The sequence below is a fragment of the Lissotriton helveticus genome, chromosome 7 (assembly GCF_964261635.1).
Source record: "Lissotriton helveticus chromosome 7, aLisHel1.1, whole genome shotgun sequence".
NCBI lineage: Eukaryota > Metazoa > Chordata > Amphibia > Caudata > Salamandridae > Lissotriton > Lissotriton helveticus.
The window spans coordinates 1568082192-1568105765 of NC_136068.1; the positions used below are offsets into that span (position 1 = coordinate 1568082192).

The following is a 23574-nucleotide window of genomic DNA, read 5'->3' on the forward strand; positions in this document are numbered from 1 at the left end:
TCTGTTGTGGAGGAAGAAGGCAAACCAACCTAGGACGGGACCAGAGAGCTACCTCCAGGAGGCTGTCAATTTGACCTTATCAAATGCTGAGATGAGGTCGAGGAGGATTAGCAGACAAGATTAATTTTGATCAAGCATTTGTAAAGCTTCATCAACAATGTGCGTGAGGGCGATTCAGCGCTGTGTCCCTGACAGAATCCAGATTGATATTGATCCAGGAGTTGGAATTTCTCAATGTGATTGCATTTCTGGATACAGACACATTTTTCAATGAACTTAGAAATAGTCTTAGAAATTGACGGGATGCTGGAGATAGGGCGAAAGTTATTTGGATCCTTGTGGTCCCACCTTGGTTTTTTAAGATTGGGTCCTGTCCTGACTTGTGGCATTCTGGTATGGTGCCTTGACGTAGCAAAACATTTACTATTTTGGACCATAGTGGGAGCAGTGAGGTTTTAATCTCATTGAAGAGGTTCGAGTGTAGCAGATCATTGAAGTGGTTTGAGGGTTTGAGAGTAGAGAGTATTTGTAATATTGTAGCTTCATCATAGGTTTTGAATGAGCACCACAAGGCATTGTTTTTGGGGGCGTGAGTAGGACGCTCTGTCCAAACGGACAGGTGGGGGTTGCTGAGTGCAGGAGCAGGAAGGAGATCCAATGCAAGTCATTTTCAATATTTTTCATCTTAACCAGGAAGAAGGCGAAAGCTCTTTACAGTTAGGCTGCAGATTAGACCCAAGGAGAGGGTTGGATTGCCTGTTGAATTGTGATTTGATGATTTCAAACAGTTATTTGGGTTGGTTTCTGGAGTCATTTAGCTGTTTCCTAAAGAAGTCTGCTTTGTAGCTACGTATGCGTTTGTTGTAAATACTTCACAGAGATCTCAGGTGTTTGAGGTGATCTAGAGAGGGGGAGAGTCTTCATGACCGTTCAGCCAATCATAGATTGAGTCTTTCAGCATTTAGGCTACCATTGTACCAGGGTTTGGAGCCTTTGGTGGACATTTTCAGTAAGGACCTGGACATCTGACAAGTCCCCATGAGGGGGATGGATGCAACTGCTGATAGATGACAAGTCATTCAGGTTAATGTTACAAGTGCACCTTATCCAATGTCTTTCTTTTTTCATTTGAACCTTTTTGGCAGTGATTCTGTGATGAGGAAATTATGTGGTGGTGGCCTGTTCAGTCACATGAAACAATAGATTCAAGTTTTGTGTAGTTGGCCTCAAAGATGACTAGATCCAAGGTCGCTCCAAGGTTGCGGGTAGGATTGTCACAGATTTGGATACGGTCGAGGTCAGCAAGGGAGGTTTTAGGGCTGATCACCGCTTTGTCATGTGGGTCATTCCAGTGGAGGATGAAGTCTCCAAGGAAGATCTGGGGGCAGAGTAGACCGGAGTTAGTTGTGATGATTACCATTATAAGTTTAATCGATGGGAGGTTATCTCCTGGAGGGTGATAAAAAGCATGTAGCTTGCAACTAATTCTATCTTTAGTCCCAATTTCAATGCCAAGATATTCACACGATGTGAGAGAGACAATTGGTGCTTGCTTTACCACAAGAGTGTTGGGATGAATACAAGCTATACCACCACCACCAGGTCTCATTGGTCTGTCTAATCTAATGATGTCGTAGCTAGGTGGTACTAGCATGTCGAGAGTAGGGGTGGAGGAGTCATTAAACCAAGTTTCTGTCAGGACTATGAGGTCTAGATTGTGAGAAAGGATGAGGGCCGCAATATCCGCTGCATGTTTAGATACCGATCTGCAATTGAGTAGCATGCATTTCAGGTGGGGTGGATTGGCAACGGAGGGAGTCTGGGTGATGGGAATGTGCCTGAAGTTGGTGTTGTTAACTGATCTTGGATTGGATCAGGATTTTCTGTGTGGATTCATCTGAATTATTTGGATTTGGCCCAAGTTGTCTGGGGTCTTGCAGTGTATAGGATTGCATGAGACTAGGAGAGAGATCCTATCCATGCCTAATAGTGATTTTTTCAATCTGATGGTCCGGGAGCTGGCTTTGGGGTAGGAAATAGTTCTCCAGGTAAACTGGGGCGACAGTTCAGTGGCTGATAACCCATTTAAAGTGCGGACTGAAATCTGTTTGGCTGCTTATTATTGGGATGTGAAAGTGAATGTCCATTCTTAGACAGCAAATTAGTGTGACAGCAATAGTAGGCCAGCTTGGTAGTAATGTACATAAGGCTTTGTATGTCTGCCTTAAGATGATGAAGCTTCAGAGAGATCTTACTGAGTTTGGAATCAAGATTGGTGTAGGAGCAGGTGGCTGAGATGTGAGTTTAGGGACCAGGAGAGAGGGAGCTCTGACTGCTAGTGTTATGGAGTGCCTGAGTGGGGGGAGCCAGGGGAGGGGACGGCTGAATGGAGATGAAACTCTGATTGAGGTGTGAGGCTCAAAAAGTCGTTGATGGGAGGTGGTGAGGAGAGGGGGGCCATGTTATGGGTCAGGTAAGGGGGTTCAGAGTTTGCGAGAGTCATGGGTTGATCATAGGTGAGTGTTCCAGGTGTGTCAGGGGTGATAGTGGGTGAATATTCAGCGGTCGGGGGCTGAGATGAGGTGAAGGTGTTGGTGATCAGGCCAGTGTTACAAAGGTCGCTGTTCCAGATGTGTGGAGGAGGTTCTGTTTATACTGAAAGTGGGTGCAGCTTGAATCCGGTTCCAAGGTTAGGGGTGTGTGAGGGTGTGTGTGTCCTGGAGGAAGGATGGAGCCTTATTCATAACCTGTGCGAATGATCACAGAATTTTCTTAACAGTTCTAGGAGGGACCCAATGCCTGACATTTTTGGACTGATAGGTGAGGGAGTTACCCCTTACAATTGATCTTGCTGTGGGTGGTCCACCGCAACACCTACTGCTTTTTGACACTGCCCCAGATTTACAAGGAGGTGCAGATCTGAGGCAGCGCCAAAAACTAACACCATACAAAGGCAGGTGTTAGAATGCCAAAATGAGGGGAAATGCTTTTATTTCTCCTCGTTTTTGCTTTTTCTATGTGTGCTGCATTCTGCTGCACACATAGAAAGAGCAAAATGCCATTAATGATTGTTTATGTGCCGGAAGGTGTCCCTTCCTTCTCATAAACAATCATTAAATAATGACGATTTGCTACTTCTATGTGTGCTGCAACATGGAAGTAACAAATAGCCATTCCAGATTGTTTATGTGCAGGAAGTGGCACCTTCCTGCATATAAACAATAATTCCCTGCAACGTAGGTACTCTTGCACTACAGTACAAGGGTGCCTGCATTGGCGCTAGACAGCTAATTTTAGCATCAGCGCTAGGGAAAGCACAAGGGTGTGCAGTATTGTAGTAAATATGACGTATTCCTGCGTTTTGGAAATGTCGGAGCGCTGCCCTGCAAAATTTGGCGCTGCGCCACGCTCCGACATTTCTGTTGTAAATATGTCCCTCTATTTCTTGGGTAGGCTCTTTGCTTGTTGACCTCTAGAAGTATAATATTTGAAGATCCGTGATGGGCCAAATTGTGTCAGATTCGAGTCTCACGACCATGGGATGTGTGTACATGCACTCCCATCTGAGACCTCCACCCCCTTGTAGCGGTGTTACTAGTGTATGGTGTTGTGTCTTGCTACGCTGGACACCTTTCTTCTGTCCCTGCGTTGCTGTGCGATGGTCTGCCAATGTGATTTAATGGTTTGATATCTGCAGTGCTCCTTGTTATTGGAGCGTTACAAACCGGGATCGACCTGACGCTCACAGTTAATTAGCGCTTCTATTGTAGGCTCCAGTAAGTAGGGCACCTTGTAATGCATTTGAGTGCGGTGCTATCTAGTGTCACAGCTGCAGTCTTTGGGTAGCGATTTTAACCTTGTGCCTTCGTGGTCGGAATTCAGAAACTATGCAGTCTCTTTCTCTTGTATTAGGTTTTCTCCTTGCTGCAGTGCTGCTTGCAGTATGATTTACTCTGCAGTGTGTGTTCTGATTGTGGCTGCACTCTCAAACATCTTTCTATGATCTGTGTGCAGTTTGCTTTTTGTGCAGGTTGGCAGGGGAATTTTGTAGCCTGTTTGTCTCTTAATTCAAATCACGTTTGTGCTGATAATTTCATATTCTGTTTATTTCAGGCGCTAGAAAGAAGGTGGAACAATTAAGGTCGCCAGAGTTAAGTCTGCAGAAGAGCAATCAATACTAGTCTGTCACAGCTTCTAAATTGTCCTCTTTCAATTGCAGTATTTTATCTGTGAAGCTTTACTGAAGTAACCTGGGACCCCTGGGGCGAGGTTGGCTCCTGCAGAAGAAGGGTGTGATCTCCATAAGCTTCACAAAGGCTTGCTTTGTCTGTCAGCCAGTGGGGCAGAGGTATCCGAGCTGCCTACGTTTAGTAATGTTAGGTCTGGAGTAGTTTCAGAACCTCCTCTGTGTGAAAGGCTAAAAAATGTTGATGGGTTGATTTTCAGCAGAAACAAAATCCACTGCTTGTACATTACTTTGGCATGATGCATAGCTCGGTGGGCTGACAGAGCGGTTTGGGGAGTGTTGGCACTGTGTGTGGGGGATATGTTGGAGGAGGTAGAAGTGACCAGTGTTACCACCTGCCTGGTATTTATTCGGCCTGGTCCGTATGTTGGGATCAAGGCCAGTAAAAAAAAGAAACGGGGAAAATGTTTGGCATTGTATTACCTACGAAGAAACACATTAAAATCTATTTGACAACTTTCTAACTTATTTCTCAACCATTATTAAAGCCCATAGAGGAACAAACATTATCACATTCCTATTCACCTATGAGCTCCTGCCCATTCTATAATGGGTGTTACCTTTTTTCTGGGAAGGGTGGCAACCCTAAGTGTGTCAGATGTTTCTGGTATTTTATTTATACACCTTTACCAAGTATTGCCACTGAGTACCAGCATTTGGGGTTTGGGATATGAGGCTGTGTCTTAATTAGCTAGGCTTTGCTAAGGGTTTGTGGTAACCAACCTTGTGTAGTCAATGGTCAACTGACTGCAACTGACTTTCAACACTTTGTAAGGGCTAGAGATTCACCCAGTGATGGTGTCCGAGCAGGCCATCCTGGGAGGGGCGAAGGGCTTGTTTGCTGGGTCTGGCTGGTTTCTGGACCTTTGGATCTCTCTCTGGAGGTGGTTTCCTCCATGACCATAACTTTCGGGCAGTTAGCCAGGCGATGACAGAACATATTTCTTATAAAGGCCTAGTCCTGCGGTTCACTGAAATGCCAAAAGGGACCTGTTCCTGGCAAATATCCTAACCACCTTGACAAGCAGGTGAGTAAAGTATGGGCTAAGTGATTAGCTTATTTTAGGGCACTGGAAAGCCAAAATCTTTACATTTAATACGTGTTGGGCCTAGCATAGTCATGTGCTTTTCCAGAAAGGCCAATTTAGTATTAGCCGGTCAAGCAATGTTGGTAAGCTTGGGACTGAGGCCATATGCTCTGTCAAGGTGCTTGGGTTTTTAGGGGACCACACAGACTTGCCCCCAGGACAACAGTCCATATGAAAAGGTGGAATCAATGATGGTGTCCTAGGCTAGAAATGTCTGCAGAGTTTTTTTTATTATTACCTTCATCTGCTTGAGTAGCACTCTTATTTGTTGGACAGAACAGACACGTAACATGGATGTGCTACCTATCTAGTTTAAGAAAATACCAAATATATTAGAAGCGCAATGTAAGTAAATCTAAAAGAATAACTGGAATTTTCTTTCCTATGAGCATGAAAACGAAAGGTCTCTGTTAAAGATATCAAGTCAAGTCAAGTCAAGTCTAAATTTGTATAGCGCACTACTCACCCAGAGGGTCTCAAGGCGCTTGAGGGAGGGGGGGAGCTTTACTTATCAAATATCCAAGTTTTTAGTTGTTTTCTGAAGGAGAGGTGGTTCTGTGTGAGGCGGAGGTGGGTGGGGAGGGAATTCCAGGTCTTGGCCGCTAAGTAGGAGAAGGATCTTCCTCACATGGTGGATCTTTGGATGCGTGGAATTTCGGCGAGGGCTTGATTGGACGATCGAAGTTGGCGGGTGGGGGTGTAGAAGGACAGGCTCGTGTTGAGGTATTCGGGTCCTAGGTTGTAGAGGGCTTTGTGTGCGTGGGTGAGGAGGCGGAACGTTATTCTCTTGTTGACGGGGAGCCAGTGGAGGTCTTTCAGGTGACCGGAAATGTGAGCTTGGCGGGGGATGTCTAGGATGAGTCTGGCTGAGGCGTTTTGGATGAGTTGGAGTTTTTTCTGTAGCTTGGCTGTGGTTCCGGCGTAAAGGGTGTTTCCGTAGTCTAGTCGGCTTGTGACCACTGCATGGGTGACCCTCTTTCTTGTTTCTGTGAGGATCCAACGGAAGATTTTGTTGAGCATACGTAGGATGTTGAAGCATGATGATGAGACAGCGTTGACTTGTCTGGTCATCGAGAGGGAGGAGTCCAGGATGAAGCCCAGGTTACGTGTGTGGTCCGTTGGTACGGGTGCGGTTCCCAGGGCTGATGGCCACCAAGAGTCGTCCCAGGCGGAGGGGGATGATCCTAAGATGAGGACTTCTGTTTTGTCCAAGTTAAGTTTTAGACGGCTGTTCTTCATCCACTCGGCTACTTCTTTCATCCCTTCATGTAGGTTGGTTTTGGCGGTGTTTGGGTCTTTGGTGAGGGAGAGGATCAGCTGGGTGTCGTCTGCGTAGGAGATGATGTTGAGGTTGTGATGGCGAGCTATGGATGCGAGGGGACTCATGTATACGTTGAAGAGGGTGGGACTGAGTGAAGATCCTTGGGGTACGCCGCAGATGACTTCGGTGGCCTCTGATCTAAAAGGGGGGAGGCAGACTCTCTGTGTTCAGATTGGGTGGCACTTCCTAATGTACCAAAACCAGCACCTCAGAAGGCTATTTATGTACTTGAAAATGACATGGGGCACTGGAATTATACAATTGTGTGGCAGCAGCGTTTTTTGCATGAATATGGATTTGTCGCATTTGCCACATAATCCGTCACCTGCTGCATAATCTGCAGATTTTAACAAATACAATTGTTTTTAGCTCAAACGGTTCAAAAGTTACAAAAAATGCAGTGAAACTTGTTTGCCCCACAGTTGCAGAGGTTGACGGGTCACCTTTTTATTGTTTATTGCTCGATTTGAGTGTTCAACTTCTACTAATGACTTGGTGCAACCAATGCACAGACAGTGTTAACAAGTGTAACAAGCATTGGCATAGCCAATAGGTCTCAGAAATCCGTGTGGTATTGGCATAGTCAATGTCTTTTAGCCATGTTGAACAGCAGCGCGGCTGCTGTTCAGCATGGCTGAAAATCATGTCAAAAAACACTATGACCCGGCCTGCGCTGTATTCTGAATTCGCATATTTGAAAGTGCTTTCATACACGATAATGAAGAAAAAGATTTCGGTGAAAAAATATTTGGGCAAGACCACACTGCTGCATTCTGAACTCACATATTTGAAAGAACTTTCATGTGCCATAATGAAGAAAAAGGTTTAGTGAAATAAAATATTTGGGCAAGAGTACACAAGAAGCGGCTCTTAAAGAAACTGAAATAAAGTGCCAGACCAACAACTGCCTGTTCCCAGCTCTGACAGCTGCTGCCTGTCCTAGCTAATTCCTTGACGCATGCCCAGCCCCCAACACCAGACCTGTATTTGTCTGCTTGAGCTGTAGCGTGCTAGGTGGCGGCTCACCAGCCTGACGCTGGCAAATATGTTTAAATGAGAAGGGCACAGTGGGTGAATTTGAGGAGTGAAAATGAAACGAAAGTTAAATAAGAAAAATGGGACATGGAGGTGGCACCTGGCTTGATAAACAACATGCCTTGTGAATCATCATTTTAAAAGCCTTGCTACATTTTGGAATGTTAGTTTCTATTTAAGTTTTTTTTCAAATAATGAAACACCATAAACTAGTTACAAAATGAAACAGAAACGGCACAAGGGCGGTTGAGGAGGTGAATAATAAAGCTGATTTGCGAAGGAAAAGAAGCAACGGGATTGCGGCGGGTAGGTGGAGACAGAGCAAGTGAAAACAGAAGCTTTCATGTGGAGTGCTCAAAGACAAAAGTAATTCCTAAAAAGGGAAGCACAAGTACTTGGTCCATTCTCCTGGGGAGGGTCAAACACAGGAAAAGGCTTGATGCATTCATGCTATGGACACACAGGAACGAAGAATACAAGAGCCACATTGGAGCAAACAAATGAAAACCCTATGGGCGGACTGAAATCCACTGAATTGTAAACAACATGTCTCTTTGAGACAGCATATGTGTTGTATAGCCGAGACATAAGAATAACAAAAAAATTAAGTAACACTATCACAAAATGTGCCGCATTAAGTCACATAATTTGGCTTTTCTTGCAGCATAATTTAATCAACGCTGCTACATAATTTGGTACTACCCTGCTGCATAATTTCAGTGGCTTTGCTAATGACAGACTCTCAATTGTGTACATTATAATTAATCCACATGTCATTCACCTCTGACCTTTACTAATGATTAACTGCATAGTTGCTGACACAACTGTCGCACACTTTGTTGGAGCTGAACCTCAAAAATCATCTCAATCCCAATATTTGAATACTCCAATTCTTGCCCAATTAATTTGGCTACAGAATATCCAATAGATATAGCAGCAAGAGACTTAACTCCTCACAGGAAAATATAGACTTCAACAGAGTAAAACAGAATAAATAAGAACACACTAATAACTGAGCTCTAGATCGAAAATTAAGTAAAAATAGATTTATTACAGAATGTTTTAGTAAATATGATACAGAGAAAAATTCAGAGAAATGCCATAAAGACTGAAATACCGAAATACAGAATTATAAAACTTAGCCCTAATTGTTCCGGTCTAGGCAACAAAACCCAAAGGTCAGCTCATAAGAGTTCTGACAACATCCCTGTAAGACAAATGGACAAAGTCCAAGGACAAAATTGAAAAGTCTCCCAGCCATAGCTGAACAAAATAAGCCCCAAAAATGAATGACCCCAATAAGCCACACAATACTAAAGCCCAAGAGCTTTTATACCCAAATCTAATTTCTATTAATAGGTTCTTCAAATTCAGCGTGCTTTGATCATGGTTAGTGTCGTGTTAGCAAATCAGAACAGCAACATATTATACACCTTTAACACTTACCCATCCCTTAAAGCATGAACAATCTCCCACCCACTCTTTCAGCAACTGCACTCCAGGGATGATCAGCATAAAATGAAACATTTCTCAAAACAATGGCTCATAGAATAAACATGCCTTCAATGGACCTTCCAGCGGACGTCCTTGAATATGATACTTTAAGTACACAATGGAAACTTCATTCAAAATGCACACTTTCTAACACAATAGTTCATTTTGTATCATTGTCGTCATTCACTTGATGCGCCGCAGAAACAAAAGGAGAGAGGATTTGCAGAGAGACACGGATTGGAGAGAGAAGAGCACGGTCAGTGATGCCACTGATCATGTTATGAGTGATGTAATATGTGAGGTCATAAGCAGTGCATTGCAGGCAGCGAGAGTTATAGTTAGCTCAGTAAGTTTCATTAACCAAAAATATTTGGTCTTTTCTCAAGCCATGACATACCAATCCTACATATTGTGCTCCATGGGATTTACTAGGGGTGTTTGCACAATTTATGTAATTTTCGTCCACATAATTATGCAAAATTTCTGCAAAATTACGTGTAAATATTCAAGATCCCAAACTTATATTTGGTGCTGCATTTTTGTAAAAAATGCATCCTTGCATCTACATTGGATATAAGGATCCATTTCACCCCAAACAAATGGTACAAAAACAAAAATCATCACAAGCAACAGCTGCTGAGGCTATGTCATTTGCGTTATTCCTGTGCACGTGCAGTAAACTTTTATATCGAAGTAAGAGTAATGTAAATTTGCTGAAATTACCCTAATTACAGGGGATTACACAAATTTATCTATGGCATAGTATTTACTAGCAGGAATCGCCAATATGTACATACACAGGAACTAGAGTAGAATTCCAGTATAAGTCAGTTCTTACTTTACTAACAAGCTCTTACACCTTCACAAATCTACTCACTTAGGCCCTCATTTATGAGAACTGATGCATCGCTCTGGTGAGGCAGCGATGCGCCAGAACAACTTGCGCTGCGGTACAACATTTTCCAACACTTTTTATGCGCTGTATTTATGGTACAGTGCACCATGGCATAAGGACCCATGGTGCATCAAAAAAATGATACTTCTGTGTGCCGGCTGACACAGATAAAACGGACGCATGTCCAGCCAAAGTGATGCTAGGCTGCTTTGCCGCACGTAAAGTTATGCAAATCACCCTAGCGTCATATTGGAGTAAGTCATGCGTCAACAATCACTTAAAAAGTGACATATTTGAAGAAAAAACATTTCTCCATACCTCAAAAGGGATAGATGGAGCAGGCGGCAGTAGCCAGGGGAACAACCTCAGTGCTCCAGGTCCAGACAGACACGAAGAGGGAGAGTAATTTTAATGAGGAGGATAATCAAATTCTTATAACAGAGGTGAAAAAGTATGAATATCAACTTTTTGCCACCTCCTAATTGCCATTAGGGGAGAAAGAGACCATTTGGCAGTCCAAAGCAGACAAGATTAACAGTGTCAGGCAAGTTAAAAGGACAATTCCAGAGTGCAAGAAGCGCTGGCATGATTATAAGCGTAGGACCAAGGAGAAACTGGCCAATAACCTGAAGGCAGCCATGCGGACGTGACTAGGAGGACCTGAAGACCAGGAAGAGCTGACTCCCTTGGAGGAGTAGTTGGCATCAGTCATCCCAGCATAGTTGGTGTCAGGAGTATCTGGACAGAACAGTGCTCATATTGAGGACCAACAAGACCTACAGGGTAACTGGCAACAAGGGACAATATGCCCTAAAATGTCATGCGCAGCAGCACAGCAACCTACGTTCATGCTCTGAACTGTGCTGAGTGTGAGTGAAAGGGATAGTATAACTCATATGCCCATTCATACATCTTATAAATGTAAGTCAAACTGCCCAGTTACATGTTGTACAGCCCAGTCCAGCTCCGTCAAGTTTGTTCAGTCCATGTGTGATGTGGAACACCAGTCCAGGTTCATGTTAGTATAAACTGGGACTTGTAGTGGAATGTATAACACAACTAACCAGGACTATGAATGAATGAATGAAGCGGGTCTTGTTATGCGCAGAAGACTTAGCCCAACGGGCGTCAAGGCGCCTAAGTAAAATATATCAGCTAAGCTCCCTGCAGTACACTAAACAGCACACTCTCATTGATAGGCCTTCTTAAAGAAAAAAGTTTTAAGAGCGTTTTTAAATAGCTCAATTGTGGGGAGGGTTTTTATATCCAGAGGGGTGGAGTTCCAGAGCTGAGGGGCAACCACAGAGAACGCTCTGGCTCCCCATCTGGCTAGTTTGAATCGTGGAACAGCCAATTGACAAAGTCCCGCAGAACGAAGGCCTCTTGTAGGGACATAGCGCGTGAGAAGAGAGCCCATGGCACTAGAAGAGCCTTCTGTCACCGCTCTGTACGCTAAGCACAGGATTTTGAAAGAAATTCTGTGCTGCACAGGAAGCCAGTGAAGTTCCTTCCTAGCTGCAGTAGCAGAACAGGTTTTAGGAAGGGCCAAGACGAACCGAGCTGCAGCATTCTGCACAACCTGCAGTCGGTGCAAGAGGCTTTTATTGATTTCCGTGTAAAGGGAATTACAATAGTCAAGTCTCGATCCTACCAAGGCAACCGCAACCTGCTTACGAGCCTGGAGGGAGAGATACCCACGTATTTTATTGAGTATCCTGATCACACCCCAGCAGGTGGCCACGGTCCTGTTAACTTGGATGGAAAGGGAGAGCGAGGTGTCGAAGATGACGCCAAGATTTCTGGCAGATTGGGAGGGGGTGGGGCAGATGCCAAGAGAAGAAGGCCACCACTCATTTGACCAGGCATCTTGGTCCTTCCCAAAAATCAACACCTCCGTTTTTTTGCCGTTCAGTTTCAGGGAATTTATAGTCATCCAGTCTGCCACGTACTGCATGCATACCCTGAAAGAGGCGGCAGATGACCTAACAGAAGAGTGGGCCAGTGACACCATGATCTGGGTGTCATCTGCATAGGACACCACCTCCATCCCCTGCGATCTTACTAGTCTTGCCAGGGGAGCCACATAGATGTTGAACAGGGTCGGACTTAAGGCCGACCCTTGTGGCACCCCACACTGCAATGACTTAGCAGGGGAGAGGTGGTTCCCCAGCATCACTCTCTGCTCCCTTTCCAACAGAAAGGAATTTAGGAGACTCAAGGCCGGTCCGCTGACTCCAGCTTCCCTAAGCCGAGATGTAAGAATGGCCGGGGAAAGGGTGTCGAACGCGGCCGTGAGGTCCAGCAACACAAGGACCGAGGTTTGGCCTGAGTCCACTTTAAGTCGGATGTTATTGACCACACAAGTTAGAGCGGACTCAGTGCTGTGATGTTTTCTAAAGCCGTGTTGCGTGTTGTCAAGGTATTCAGATGACTCAAGGAAGGAGGACAGATGAAAATTAAGATGTGCCTCAAGCATCTTGGCCGGGGCAGGGAGGAGGGAAATAGGCCTAAAGTTCTTCAATAAGGCCGGATCAAGGGACGGCTTCTTAAGGAGAGGTTTTACAATAGCCTTCTTCCACACCGCCGGAAAAGAGCCCTGGGTAATAGCCAAATTCATTACCTCAAGCATAGGAGGAAGAAGGCTACCCCTACACTCTTTAAGTTTTTTCAGAGGAAGGGGATCCAGGGGGGAAGCAGATTTAATCCTGTCAAGCAGCAAGTTCAGTTCTTCCAAGGATAGAGATGGAAAGTCCGTAAGAGAACAGGGAGGAACTGTACATAAGGAATCAAGGCTAGAGATTTCAGACTGTACACCTTGATCCAGGGCAAGACAGTGAGCTTCCAAAGATATGTGGATATCCAGAATTTTATTGTGGAAGAAGTCGGAGATGTTGTCGCATAGATCTTGCGAACTGACTACGGGATCCGGGAGTTGCAGGGAGCATAAAGAGTCAGCGATTTTAAAAAGCTCCCTGGAGGAGGAAAGTGAGCTGGTAAGATTGGAAAAATAATCCTGCTTCACTATCACTACTCTCCGTTTATAATCGCGCAGTGCGGATTTGTGGGCCTCCCGTTCTTTAGTGTCCCAAGATTTCCTCCATTTTCTCTCACTAACCCTGACTCTCTGCCTCAAGAGTCTCAACTGATCGGAAAACCAGGGTGCCGTAGGCTTTCGACGTGCGACATAGCGCAAAGACGGAGGGGCAAGATGTTCCACTGCCATAGATATCGAATCCATCAGGTGTTGTGCTGCGGCAGCTGCGTCTTTAGATGACAGAGATTGGGGGGTAGTGACTAGCGGGATAAGGGCCTCATCCGATATCTGCCTAAAATTTCTCCTAAAAATAAATGGAGAAGTTCCAGTATTAGTAATTCCAGCAGCGGGAAGAAGAAGTTGCACTGGCACTGCATAATGATCAGACCAGACCAAAGGTAGAGGAGGGCCAGTAGAGATCCTGAGATCATTAGAAAATATTCCATCGAGTATGTGCCCGGCCTTATGTGTGGAGTTACTCACAAGTTGGGCAAGGTCACATGCACCTAGTGAGTCGACCAGCGATATTGTGTCTTTTGAGTTAGCCTCATCAAAATGAAAATTAGAATCACCCAAGATGGTAAAGGCCGCTTTCCCAAAATAGGGTTCTAAAAGTGTCAGTAGTTCAGAAGGGAAACTGATTCTGGGACCGGGAGGCCTATAAATCAGAATCCCAGTGAAAGAGGCTGATGGGGAAAGGGTGATACAAAAATAAAGCGCTTCAAACTGATCAGACGGCATCGATAAAGATTTGGTAAGGCACGAGAGGGAGGATTTAAGAAGGATCGCAATGCCTCCTCCTCTCCGCCGAGATCTGTCCTGCCTATAAAGAGAGTAGCCATCAGGAATGGCCAAAATCAGGTCATGTCCAGAGGTCTCGGAGGCCCATGTTTCAGTAATAAACACCCAGTCCGGCTGTCGCTCATCCACGAAATCGTGAAAGGCGACGTTATGCTTAATAAGCGAACGGGCATTAATCAGAAAACCCGATTTGGAGGGCATGTCGTTTTGTTTGGCCGGGAGAGAAGATACTACTCCTCCATTACAGGAAAAATTAAAAGGGGCAGTGCAGGCCCTGCATCTATCGCAGTGTAGAATACCCTCAGGCGAATAGCGATATAGACAGGGCTGGGATACAGGTCTTAGAGCAAGGATGTCTGATCTTGAGTATAGCCTAGTAGTCCTATCAAGAGGGGAAAGAGTAGGAACAGAGTCAGGCCCGACCTGGAGTCCGTCCTCAGCGCGGACGGGCACAGACGGGCTGAACTCTGGCGTCACTACGGCGTCCCCGCTGCGCGCAGACATGGCTGCCTTTATACTCGCCTTAAACACAGAAAGCGGACTGGGACGTGCGAAATCTGCCCCTCACCAGTATGGCCGCCGTCGAGACTGTGGCAGAGGACCCGCGAAATGCGGTGCGTTTCCAATTAGGATGCAAGTAAGCTGACAGAGATGGGGGTATGCGTGGACAAGTCCTACATTACAAAGCAAAAAAGCTAGACTGGAACACCACATCATGCATCGACACTGGAACCCTGCCCACCCTGACCTTGACAATGGAGGCCCCCTTGCAACATGAGGCTAATGTGTTTGTTTTGGGGGCATCCAGACAAATCTGGACTGTAAAGAAATGTAATGTAATGGGATTGGCAGAGGATTAACCCCTCATCTGAGAAGGAGATCAGGTATGGTGTACATAAAAATATCAGCAGTTCGGGCTGGACTTTACCCATGAGGCACAGGGTCAAGACTGATTTGCATATGACCATGTCTGAACTAGGGTGGCGTGGTGAGCTAAATAGCAATGGATTAAATCCAGATCTGTGACTGGGGGTGAATGTTTTGCCAATGTGCAACATTCCGTCCATCATCTTGTGTGTTTTCCTGTTCGCCCTATGTTGGGAAGGGTATGCTCAGATGTGGGTCCCGTGCTCACTACGCCACTGGAGTCAAGCTATCCTGGCTGATGACGGCCGATAGACAGAAACCGGTTCTAGGATGCTTGATTCCGGTCCAGGCAAGACATGGCTTGGCAGTTCGGGCTGGACTGTTCCCATGAGGCACAGGGTCAAGACTGATTTGCATATGACCATGTGTGAACTGGGGTGGCATGGTGAGCAAAATAATGATGGATTAAACCCAGATCTGTGACTGGGGGTAAATGTTTTGCAAATGTGCAACATTCCGTCCATCATCTTGTGTGTTTTGCTATTTGCCCTATGTTGGGAAGGGTATGCCCAGATTTGGGTCCCATGCTCACTACGCCACTGGAGTCAAGCTATCCTGGTTGATGATGGCTGATAGCTAGAAACCGGTCCAAGGATGCTTGATTCCGGTCCAGGGAAGACTTGGCTTGGCAGTTCGGACTGGACTGTTCCCATGAGGCACAGGGTCAAGACTGATTTGCATATGGCCATGTCTGAACTGGGGTGCAGTGTTGAGCAAAATAACGATGAATTAAACCCAGATCTGTGACTGGGGGTGAATGTTTTGCCAATGTGCAACATTCCATTCATCATCTTGTGTGTTTTGCTGTAGGTAAAACTATCAACACAAAGGAAAATGCAAAGAGCCTTGTGTACAATCACAAGCATGAGATTTACTGGATGAGCGCACACAGGTGTCGACTGCCATGGTAGAGACCACCTTACCTCCTGTAAAGAACACATTTAAACTGAGGGTGGGAGTGAATGCAAGTGAGGCACACTAGAGGACCATGAGTGTTTCTTGGGAGAATAGATTGTGTGTAAGCTTGGTGGGTCTCTGGTAATGTGGTGCAATGTAGGTGTGCCTTAGCATATTGAATTGGTACTGTGTCCAAATGGGGAGAGATTGCATAGTAAATAGTAAGGAGGTGAGAAGTGACGTGTGTACTGAAAGGAAGCCTGAGCAAAACACTTTCATTGCTGTGCCTGATAGTGTCACACATCTGATGCAGCTGGGAAGGGATGCCATAAAGAGGGCATTGGTGTACTACATAATACATGTGATGTGAACTTTAGTGAAGATGTAGCATGTGTTATGAGTGATTTAGAAAGGGAAATGTATCTCTATGTCACATATATCAAAGCAAGAGGATGTGAAATGGGGAATCGTGAAGTGACAAGAAGAGGTACGTTTCCATGACGATGGGCAGGTCTTAGTGAAGTTTGGATGGTGAGGTGTATGGGACTAGTTGTGTGTCTAGCCTGGGTAGGTACCCATGAGAGTCAAATGATCATCTGTATGCCATCAGTGTGTAACAGAAAGTAGAGCCCTTGGATCCACTAGAGGATTGGCAGAGGAGTGATGTACAGGTACAAGTGAGCGGAGCCGAATTGAATGATGGTTGATACTCAGCAGATAACCAAATCTGACAACGACAAAATAGGGTGAGCATCAGTGGTATTATCCTTCAAAGTTTGAATGGGCCTAACCCATCAGAGTTCGTACACAATGCCTATGATACAACCCTTAGGAGACAACTGTGTACGTACTGAGATCACGAGTATACCCAATTAGGTAAACCATGGTAAGTGCATGCCCTTACACATATCTGCAGTGTAACAAGGTTGCTAGCTGTGTAGAGTTTTGTGGATGCATGTTAAATATAGCCATAAGAATGCACAATGTGCATGCAACCAAAGACCAATAAAGAGTTTGGCTCTTAAGCAGCAAGGCCAAGCCTAATAACATCAAGTAACAGAGAAAATGCCAGTACTGCTACAATTTGAACGAGCTATTTGCAGTGCATTGAAAGAAACAATGTCAAACCAATCGAGATGGCAGTACAAACTAAAGCCCCCGCTTGTTTAAGGTGAATTGCGGATATGTTGCCATTTTAATTAAGTACGTTCGTTTTTCTCCCCAGAATGTTGCCGAGTGCCCCTTTCCAGCTTACAAATTAAGTAGTATTTAAGAAGACGGACCGTCATACAGGTACAGTCGCCTGCATGCTGAAGACCCGGGGTTCAACCCAGCGGCGTCAGGTACACGCCTAAGATCTTCGAGTTCACCTGTCTTGGTATTCAAAGACACAGAATACTTCTGGATGGCGTCAGAGACCAAGTTTATTAGCTGCAGCTAGTAACAGTGATCCTAGAAATACATCACAGTGTAAATTCTCAGGAGACTGCTCATTTTACTAAGGCGAGACGTCTCCTTTTATATCAAATATTCACATTATAAATGTACACCCACTGCACAAAATTCTAACCAATAAGATACATTTTCAAACAAAGTATCACATAGCAAAAACTCAATTTACAGTATCCCAACCCAAAAGTTAATTATTAGGAATGTCCCAAATTCATTCTCTACTAGCCGGACAAACCTATAATTGAAAGCATAACCCATGTAATGAAGAAACATAAAAAAAGAAACAGTAACAGATGCTGAACAAGATAAAGCATGTGCAAGGAAACTAAAAAGTTAACGATGTCCTGAACATTGATTGGCAATCTCAGATAAATATCGATCAGGGAAATTGGCTTTGCGAGGTCAGTTTCAGGTGAAGAGGTCAGTTTCTTACAGTTCATTTCAGAGTCAAAAAGAAACCTAGTTAATAAATACATGAACTAAGAAGGCCAGGCCACTTCGTTCGCCAGGTTACCTTTACAGGCCTAAGTGAGGGCAACACAAAATGGTGGCACAGAACAAAATGGAGTCAGACTCGAGAATTACAGAACCTCAGACCCTCCTTTTGCCATTACGTAGGCAATAACCTAAGACTCATATTAATCTGAATCTAGGTCTATATCAATATTCATTAGGTCATCAAAGTGTTGCTGTAGCATCATTTTATTATTCTCTACTTCTCTCGGGACAGGTCTCCGAACACACATAGTAGCACAAAGACTACAAATGGCTGGACCACACTGGATGCAAAGACAACAAGAGAAAAAGATGGCTAAAACCATACCAAGGAATGTCAGAATCTTCCATCCCCATTTGGACAGCAGTCCCCAAAACCATCCCGTCAATGACCAGTCTCCTTCGTCTACATGGATAGACTCAGAGATCTTGTGCAACCTAGAGATGGCTTGGTACACTGTAGGGGCATTATCTGGTATGTAAACACACAACTAGATCCAATTGATTCGATTCAAAAGCTTTATTCGATTTGTAAAACAAACCATACAAGCAAAACATACATATTTGTATCAATATATTCTAAAATTCATCAAAATAACAGGTCAAAAAAACAATCATAAACATATACATATTACATTACAATCCTATTATGATAGACATGAATACCCAGCGACTTGCCTTAAATAAATAAATACCTTGATAGTATAATTTATATACTTATTTACCCCAAAGTGACAGGTGCAAAGATGGTCGACACAATTTATCATGACCTTGAAGTGCGTAAGCAAGTCTTACCATGACAAGGCATGGTCACAAATTCCTTCACTACAAGAGGTACAACTATTATAAAAGGTTTTTCCTACATCAAAGATATAGAATAAAATAAAGCTAAGCAGTATTATAATAGTTACTAAAATACAAAAGGGAACAGAAAATAAATAATAAATTCTGATTATGAATATACAGACAGGAAAAGTGATTTAAACATAGACAGATGCATCAAATGACTATGGATTTCCTGGCGGTTGTACATTTTAGTATATATGAGGCGACAAAAAAACAAATGTCCGAATCTTCTAAAAGAGATAATAGCTTCATAGCTGTTTTTGTGGAGCGAACATTATTTTTTAAAAAGATGGGCTTTAAATATAGTTTCCTAAAAGAATGATAACATTTACAAAACAGTAAAAAGTGGCAGCAGCTCTGTCGTGAAATATTGTCACATGGGCATACAGAGTTGGGTCTGGATTTCATTTCCGGAAATGCCACTAAATGATGTACAATTCCCAACCTTAAGCGCGTTAAAACAAACCGGTGGGAATTTCGGGTGACAATGGAAAGATATGGCTGAAAGCCAGTGTTTAAATTTAGATCCCGATAAAAGACCACAGTTTGTAGCTTTCCGGACACCCTCTCTCGACTCTCTTTCTTATAGGTTAAAAACCTTTGTTTTATCTCTTTTTTGGGAATTAATACAACAATCTCAGGGTCAAGGAAAATATTGCATTCAAATAAAAGATTATACCAATAGTGGATGTACTTAAGCCACAAAATACGGGAAGAATAATCAAGCCTCAGACAATCAAGAATAATCTCCTGTGTGAATTGCGTTTCAGCCCAGATGGAGCACCATAATAACAAGGGGCGTAGAGCAGCTAAATCAGAGATATATTCAGTTCCTACTTCCTCATGGACTAGTTCAACTGATGCTGAGGGTGGTTCGCATAATAACTTTCTAAGAAATTAGTTTTCGTCTCCCTGAAGTATTAAGCTGTTTTGGTGTCCCCACACACCAGCGCCATACAACGCAGATGAAACGCATCTAACGTTGTAAATGGCCATCATATCTCTGATGCTTCTAACCCCAAGTTTAGTGGAGAATCTTAATATGCTATTGGTATTCTTAGTCATTTTTAGGCTAATGTTATCAAACTCATGTTTCCATTTCCCATCCCCTGCAAATGTGATTCCAAGGTAGCAGAATGTTTTAACTTGCTTCATCTTAACTTTTTCAATGAAAAAACTGGAACTTACTGGCTTGGCTTTCTTCCCACAAGTCATCACGAAGGTTTTGGATTTATTTACTATTAATCTCCTACTTTCGATGAATGACGTAAATTTATCAATGAGTCGCTGTAGGCCTATCTGTGTGTGTGACAATAACACAGCGTCGTCCGCATATAATAATATTGGGACCGCTTTCCCTCCTATAAGTGGTGCATCTGCAGGGGTCTGACTCAAAATTGAATCAACTTGGTTAATGAATAAAGAAAATAAAAGAGGTGCCAAAACACAACCTTGACGGATGCCTCTTGAAACTTTAAAAAAGGGGGTGCATTCACCAGAGGGTCCATAGCGTACCTTGCATGACAATTTCTCATAAAGCCTCGCCAAGAAGTGTATGATTTCCTTGGGTGCTCTTAAATCGGTTAAAATTTGCCATAATATGGAGTGGTCTACGAGGTCAAAGGCACTGCTCAAATCTGCGAAGCAGAGAAACAATTTCCTTCTTTGACGGTGGTATATTTATTGATAAGGAGATCCAGGTTAACACACTGCTCTAATGTCCCCAGACCTTTTCTAAAGCCGTATTGGACCTTAGTTAAAATTTCATTTTCAGTAGCCCATGTTTCCAACCTTTTCAGCATTATTCTACTCATTGTTTTAATTGATGCGTCTAATAGGGAAATCGGGCGGTAATTACATGCCTCTGATTTACATCCTTTCTTAAAAAGGGGTATGATGTCCGACTGACCCCATGAAGGTGGGAAACTTCCCTCCACTGACACATTAAAAAGCCTCACTAAAATTGGCGCCCACAAATTCATTTCAGTTTTAAATAGGTCTATAGGGACCCCATCTGGGCCCGGTGCCTTTCCTCCTTTGCTGTTAGAAAGACCTTCATATACCTCATCAAGGCTTATTCGGAGAGGTAAGGGCAACCAAACAGAGACCTCACTGGGAATTGTTTCTAAAATAATCCTATCTGGGTTAAAAATATTGCTAAAATGTCCTATCCACGCATTACAGTCTACATATGATGTTATTTCCGGCATACTATCTTTATTTATGAAGGGACTATAGATAGTCTCCCAATAAAGTTAACTATTGTTAGTTCCGGCTGCTAGGTTCAAATTATTCCATGCCTCTTCTTGGAGCTCTTTTTTCCTTTTAGAAAGAGCTAGTTTGTAATTAATACGTAACATTTCAATATTAGTATTATTGCGGGTTTTATTGCTCAACGACTGTTTTAGCTCATGTAAGGCCATTGTACAGTGCTTGTCGAACCAGCCTAACCTTACAGCTCTTCTACCCGTAGGTTTGTTTGTGAATATGCCTTCTATGATTTCGTTTATCTTAATAATACTTAAAAGCAGAGTTTCGGGGTTGGCTACATCACCAAGACAGTAATTAATCTTGTTTCTACATTTCACCACGACCTCTTTGTGCATTTTCGCAGGGTCAATGCCAGCCCACTTTATCCTCGAACCATTTGGTCTCGTGGATACTATATCAGTAATGCAGACATTATCATTGAGAGGCTTGTTTCCCCAGCACAATAATGAGAGGGAGATACTGTTATGATCGCTTAAAGCTTCTTCCCTAACCCACAGATTAATGTATTCACTATTACTAGAGATCAAAATATGATCAATGTGGGTATTCGCATTCCTACCTGTAAACGTGGGACAATTAATTTTGTCCTTGTTCTTATTACAACTTAGTAAATCTAAATCAAGTTTTACTAACCATTTGTTTAATAACGTGCCATAGTTACAGTGGGGGAAATGTAAGTGATCAGTACCTTCAACATCATCATTACTACCCATCTCATTCCTAAAACCACACGGGTTGCCTAGCGCCAATGGGCACGGTTGAATATTAAAATCACCTACCCATAGGGTGATAGCCTGCTTACGAGATAATGCAGAAACCCTCTTGATTTCGTTTTCCAGTGGGAATAAAATTTTTCCCCTAGAGGCGTCAAAAATATTGTTATAAAAATTAACAAGAATTAGATCTTTGCCTCTCCTGGATTCCAACCGCAGCACCTGGCTATGGAATTCAACTGCGGAATAACTTTTAGTTTTAAAGTTAATTAGTTTATTGGAAATTAGTATCAATAGGCCACCCTTGGCTCTTACTGATGAGGAATTAATGGCATTTAAACAATGTGAAGAGTAGCCTTCTATATAAATGGGTTCTTGGCACCACGTTTCTTGGAGACAGATGATGTCGTGACCTGCGCTAATAAAATCCTTCCAGAATGGGGTGTTCAACTTCCCATCTATACCTGCTATATTCCATGTAACTAATGTATAACCTACTGCTGCAACTGTACTCTTTATGACTGTCTCTTGTTGTGGGACTGATATATGACCTAGGGTACCCGGTTTGACAGCTATATTAGTTGCTTTTGGATCTTGTTGAGCCACTGTCACTTCTTCCACAATGGCAGGCATAGTTACTAAATTATATTCGGCCATTGTATGTATAGGTCTAGTTGTTATATTTAATACCTCGTCTTTGGTGGTTATAGGGGGAGATAGTATGATTAAATTTGGCAATTCAGAGCCTGTTTGGGGGCAGCATGCCTCTATCCTTTTACCTATGTCAACTAGATCCTCTTGTTTGGACCTAATGGGGGAGTTTACCTGTGGGCAATCAAACAACGGCATAAGTCAATCATTCTCCTCCAGGGAATTAAATGCTTGGAACCTGTTATGGGTCGGAATGGTGAAGTATGAACGAGGCATTAAAGATATCGCTTGGTGACGCATTCTCAAGTTGTTATTTGGACTGAAATTTAAATCCAATAAATGCCTATAAAAATATCCTAGAGGGAGAAGAGTCGTGTTAAACTCCCAAGCTGATGGGGGAGGAGCATTTGCTAACATATTCTGGGCCCAATAAGGGGATCTAAAATTTATAATTATACAGTCCCCCTCGAATTTTTTCCTAAGTGGTCCCACCCAGCCCACTCTTTGCGTGAGAATAATCTGGTTACCCTCTTCCAAAGGGAAGTTGCATTTTTGAGGGTCTCGTGGTTTTCCATTTGATCCTTTTTTAATTTTGGGACATTTACTAAAACCGCAACATAAGCCCCACATTCCGGGGGCAGATTAATACGGGCTGGAATATGTCTCTCATTAACCACTGGGATCTGTCTTGCGTCATTTGCTAAGGAATTCTTATCCTCCCTATTCTTTGGTTCGGCAGGTGTCTATTTGCTTTTGTCTGAGGCTAACTTTGAACCTATGCTGTCCACCTTTGGTTGGCTGGGTTTTGGCAGCTGTTTCTTGGGGGGTAGTGTATTTGCCGGATTATTACTAGTACTCGGGGTTAATGACTGATTTTTATCTCTAGTACTAATGGACGATCCTAGAACGTTCCCATTTTCTTGGTGGATCCCTTTACTGATTTTTGCCACTTGTTCTTCAATAAGGCCCATCCTTAAATCAATATTTGAAAGCTTTGAACAAATGAGTCCTAATAAAGTGGAAAGCATAATCTCCATTCTCTCGCAAAAACCTGCATTTCCCACCTCTGTGTTTACCACAGCAGGTGGGGCATCTGTGTCCTTTGACTGACCCGCATCCTTAACACCTCCCCGCCCTGCTAAGTTATATGTCGCCTTCCGATGTGTAAGGCTACCTTTGCCCCTCTGCTTATTAATGGGTTGCTCATTGGTAGTGTGTTTTAGTTTGCTCTTTGCTTTTTGCCCCCTAGTTCGTGCTGGTGGGCTATCAATATTTGTGTTTAACCCTTCCATAGTAGCAAGTTCAGTATCCATGTTTAGGCAGGCATCTTGACCATCCAATACCACCAAGTCATCAAATACAAGCAGGGGGGTATCTTTACTTATACTTTTACTCAGCGACTGCATAG

The 23574-nt window shown here is 43.5% G+C and overlaps 1 non-coding gene across 1 annotated transcript; it reads left to right on the forward strand.

Annotated features, from left to right (window-relative positions):
* Positions 1-3490: 3490 nt before the first annotated feature.
* Positions 3491-3573, forward strand: LOC144771231 (small nucleolar RNA Z195/SNORD33/SNORD32 family). The gene has a single exon (XR_013599186.1). It is a non-coding gene; the product is annotated as a small nucleolar RNA Z195/SNORD33/SNORD32 family (small nucleolar RNA).
* Positions 3574-23574: the final 20001 nt, after the last annotated feature.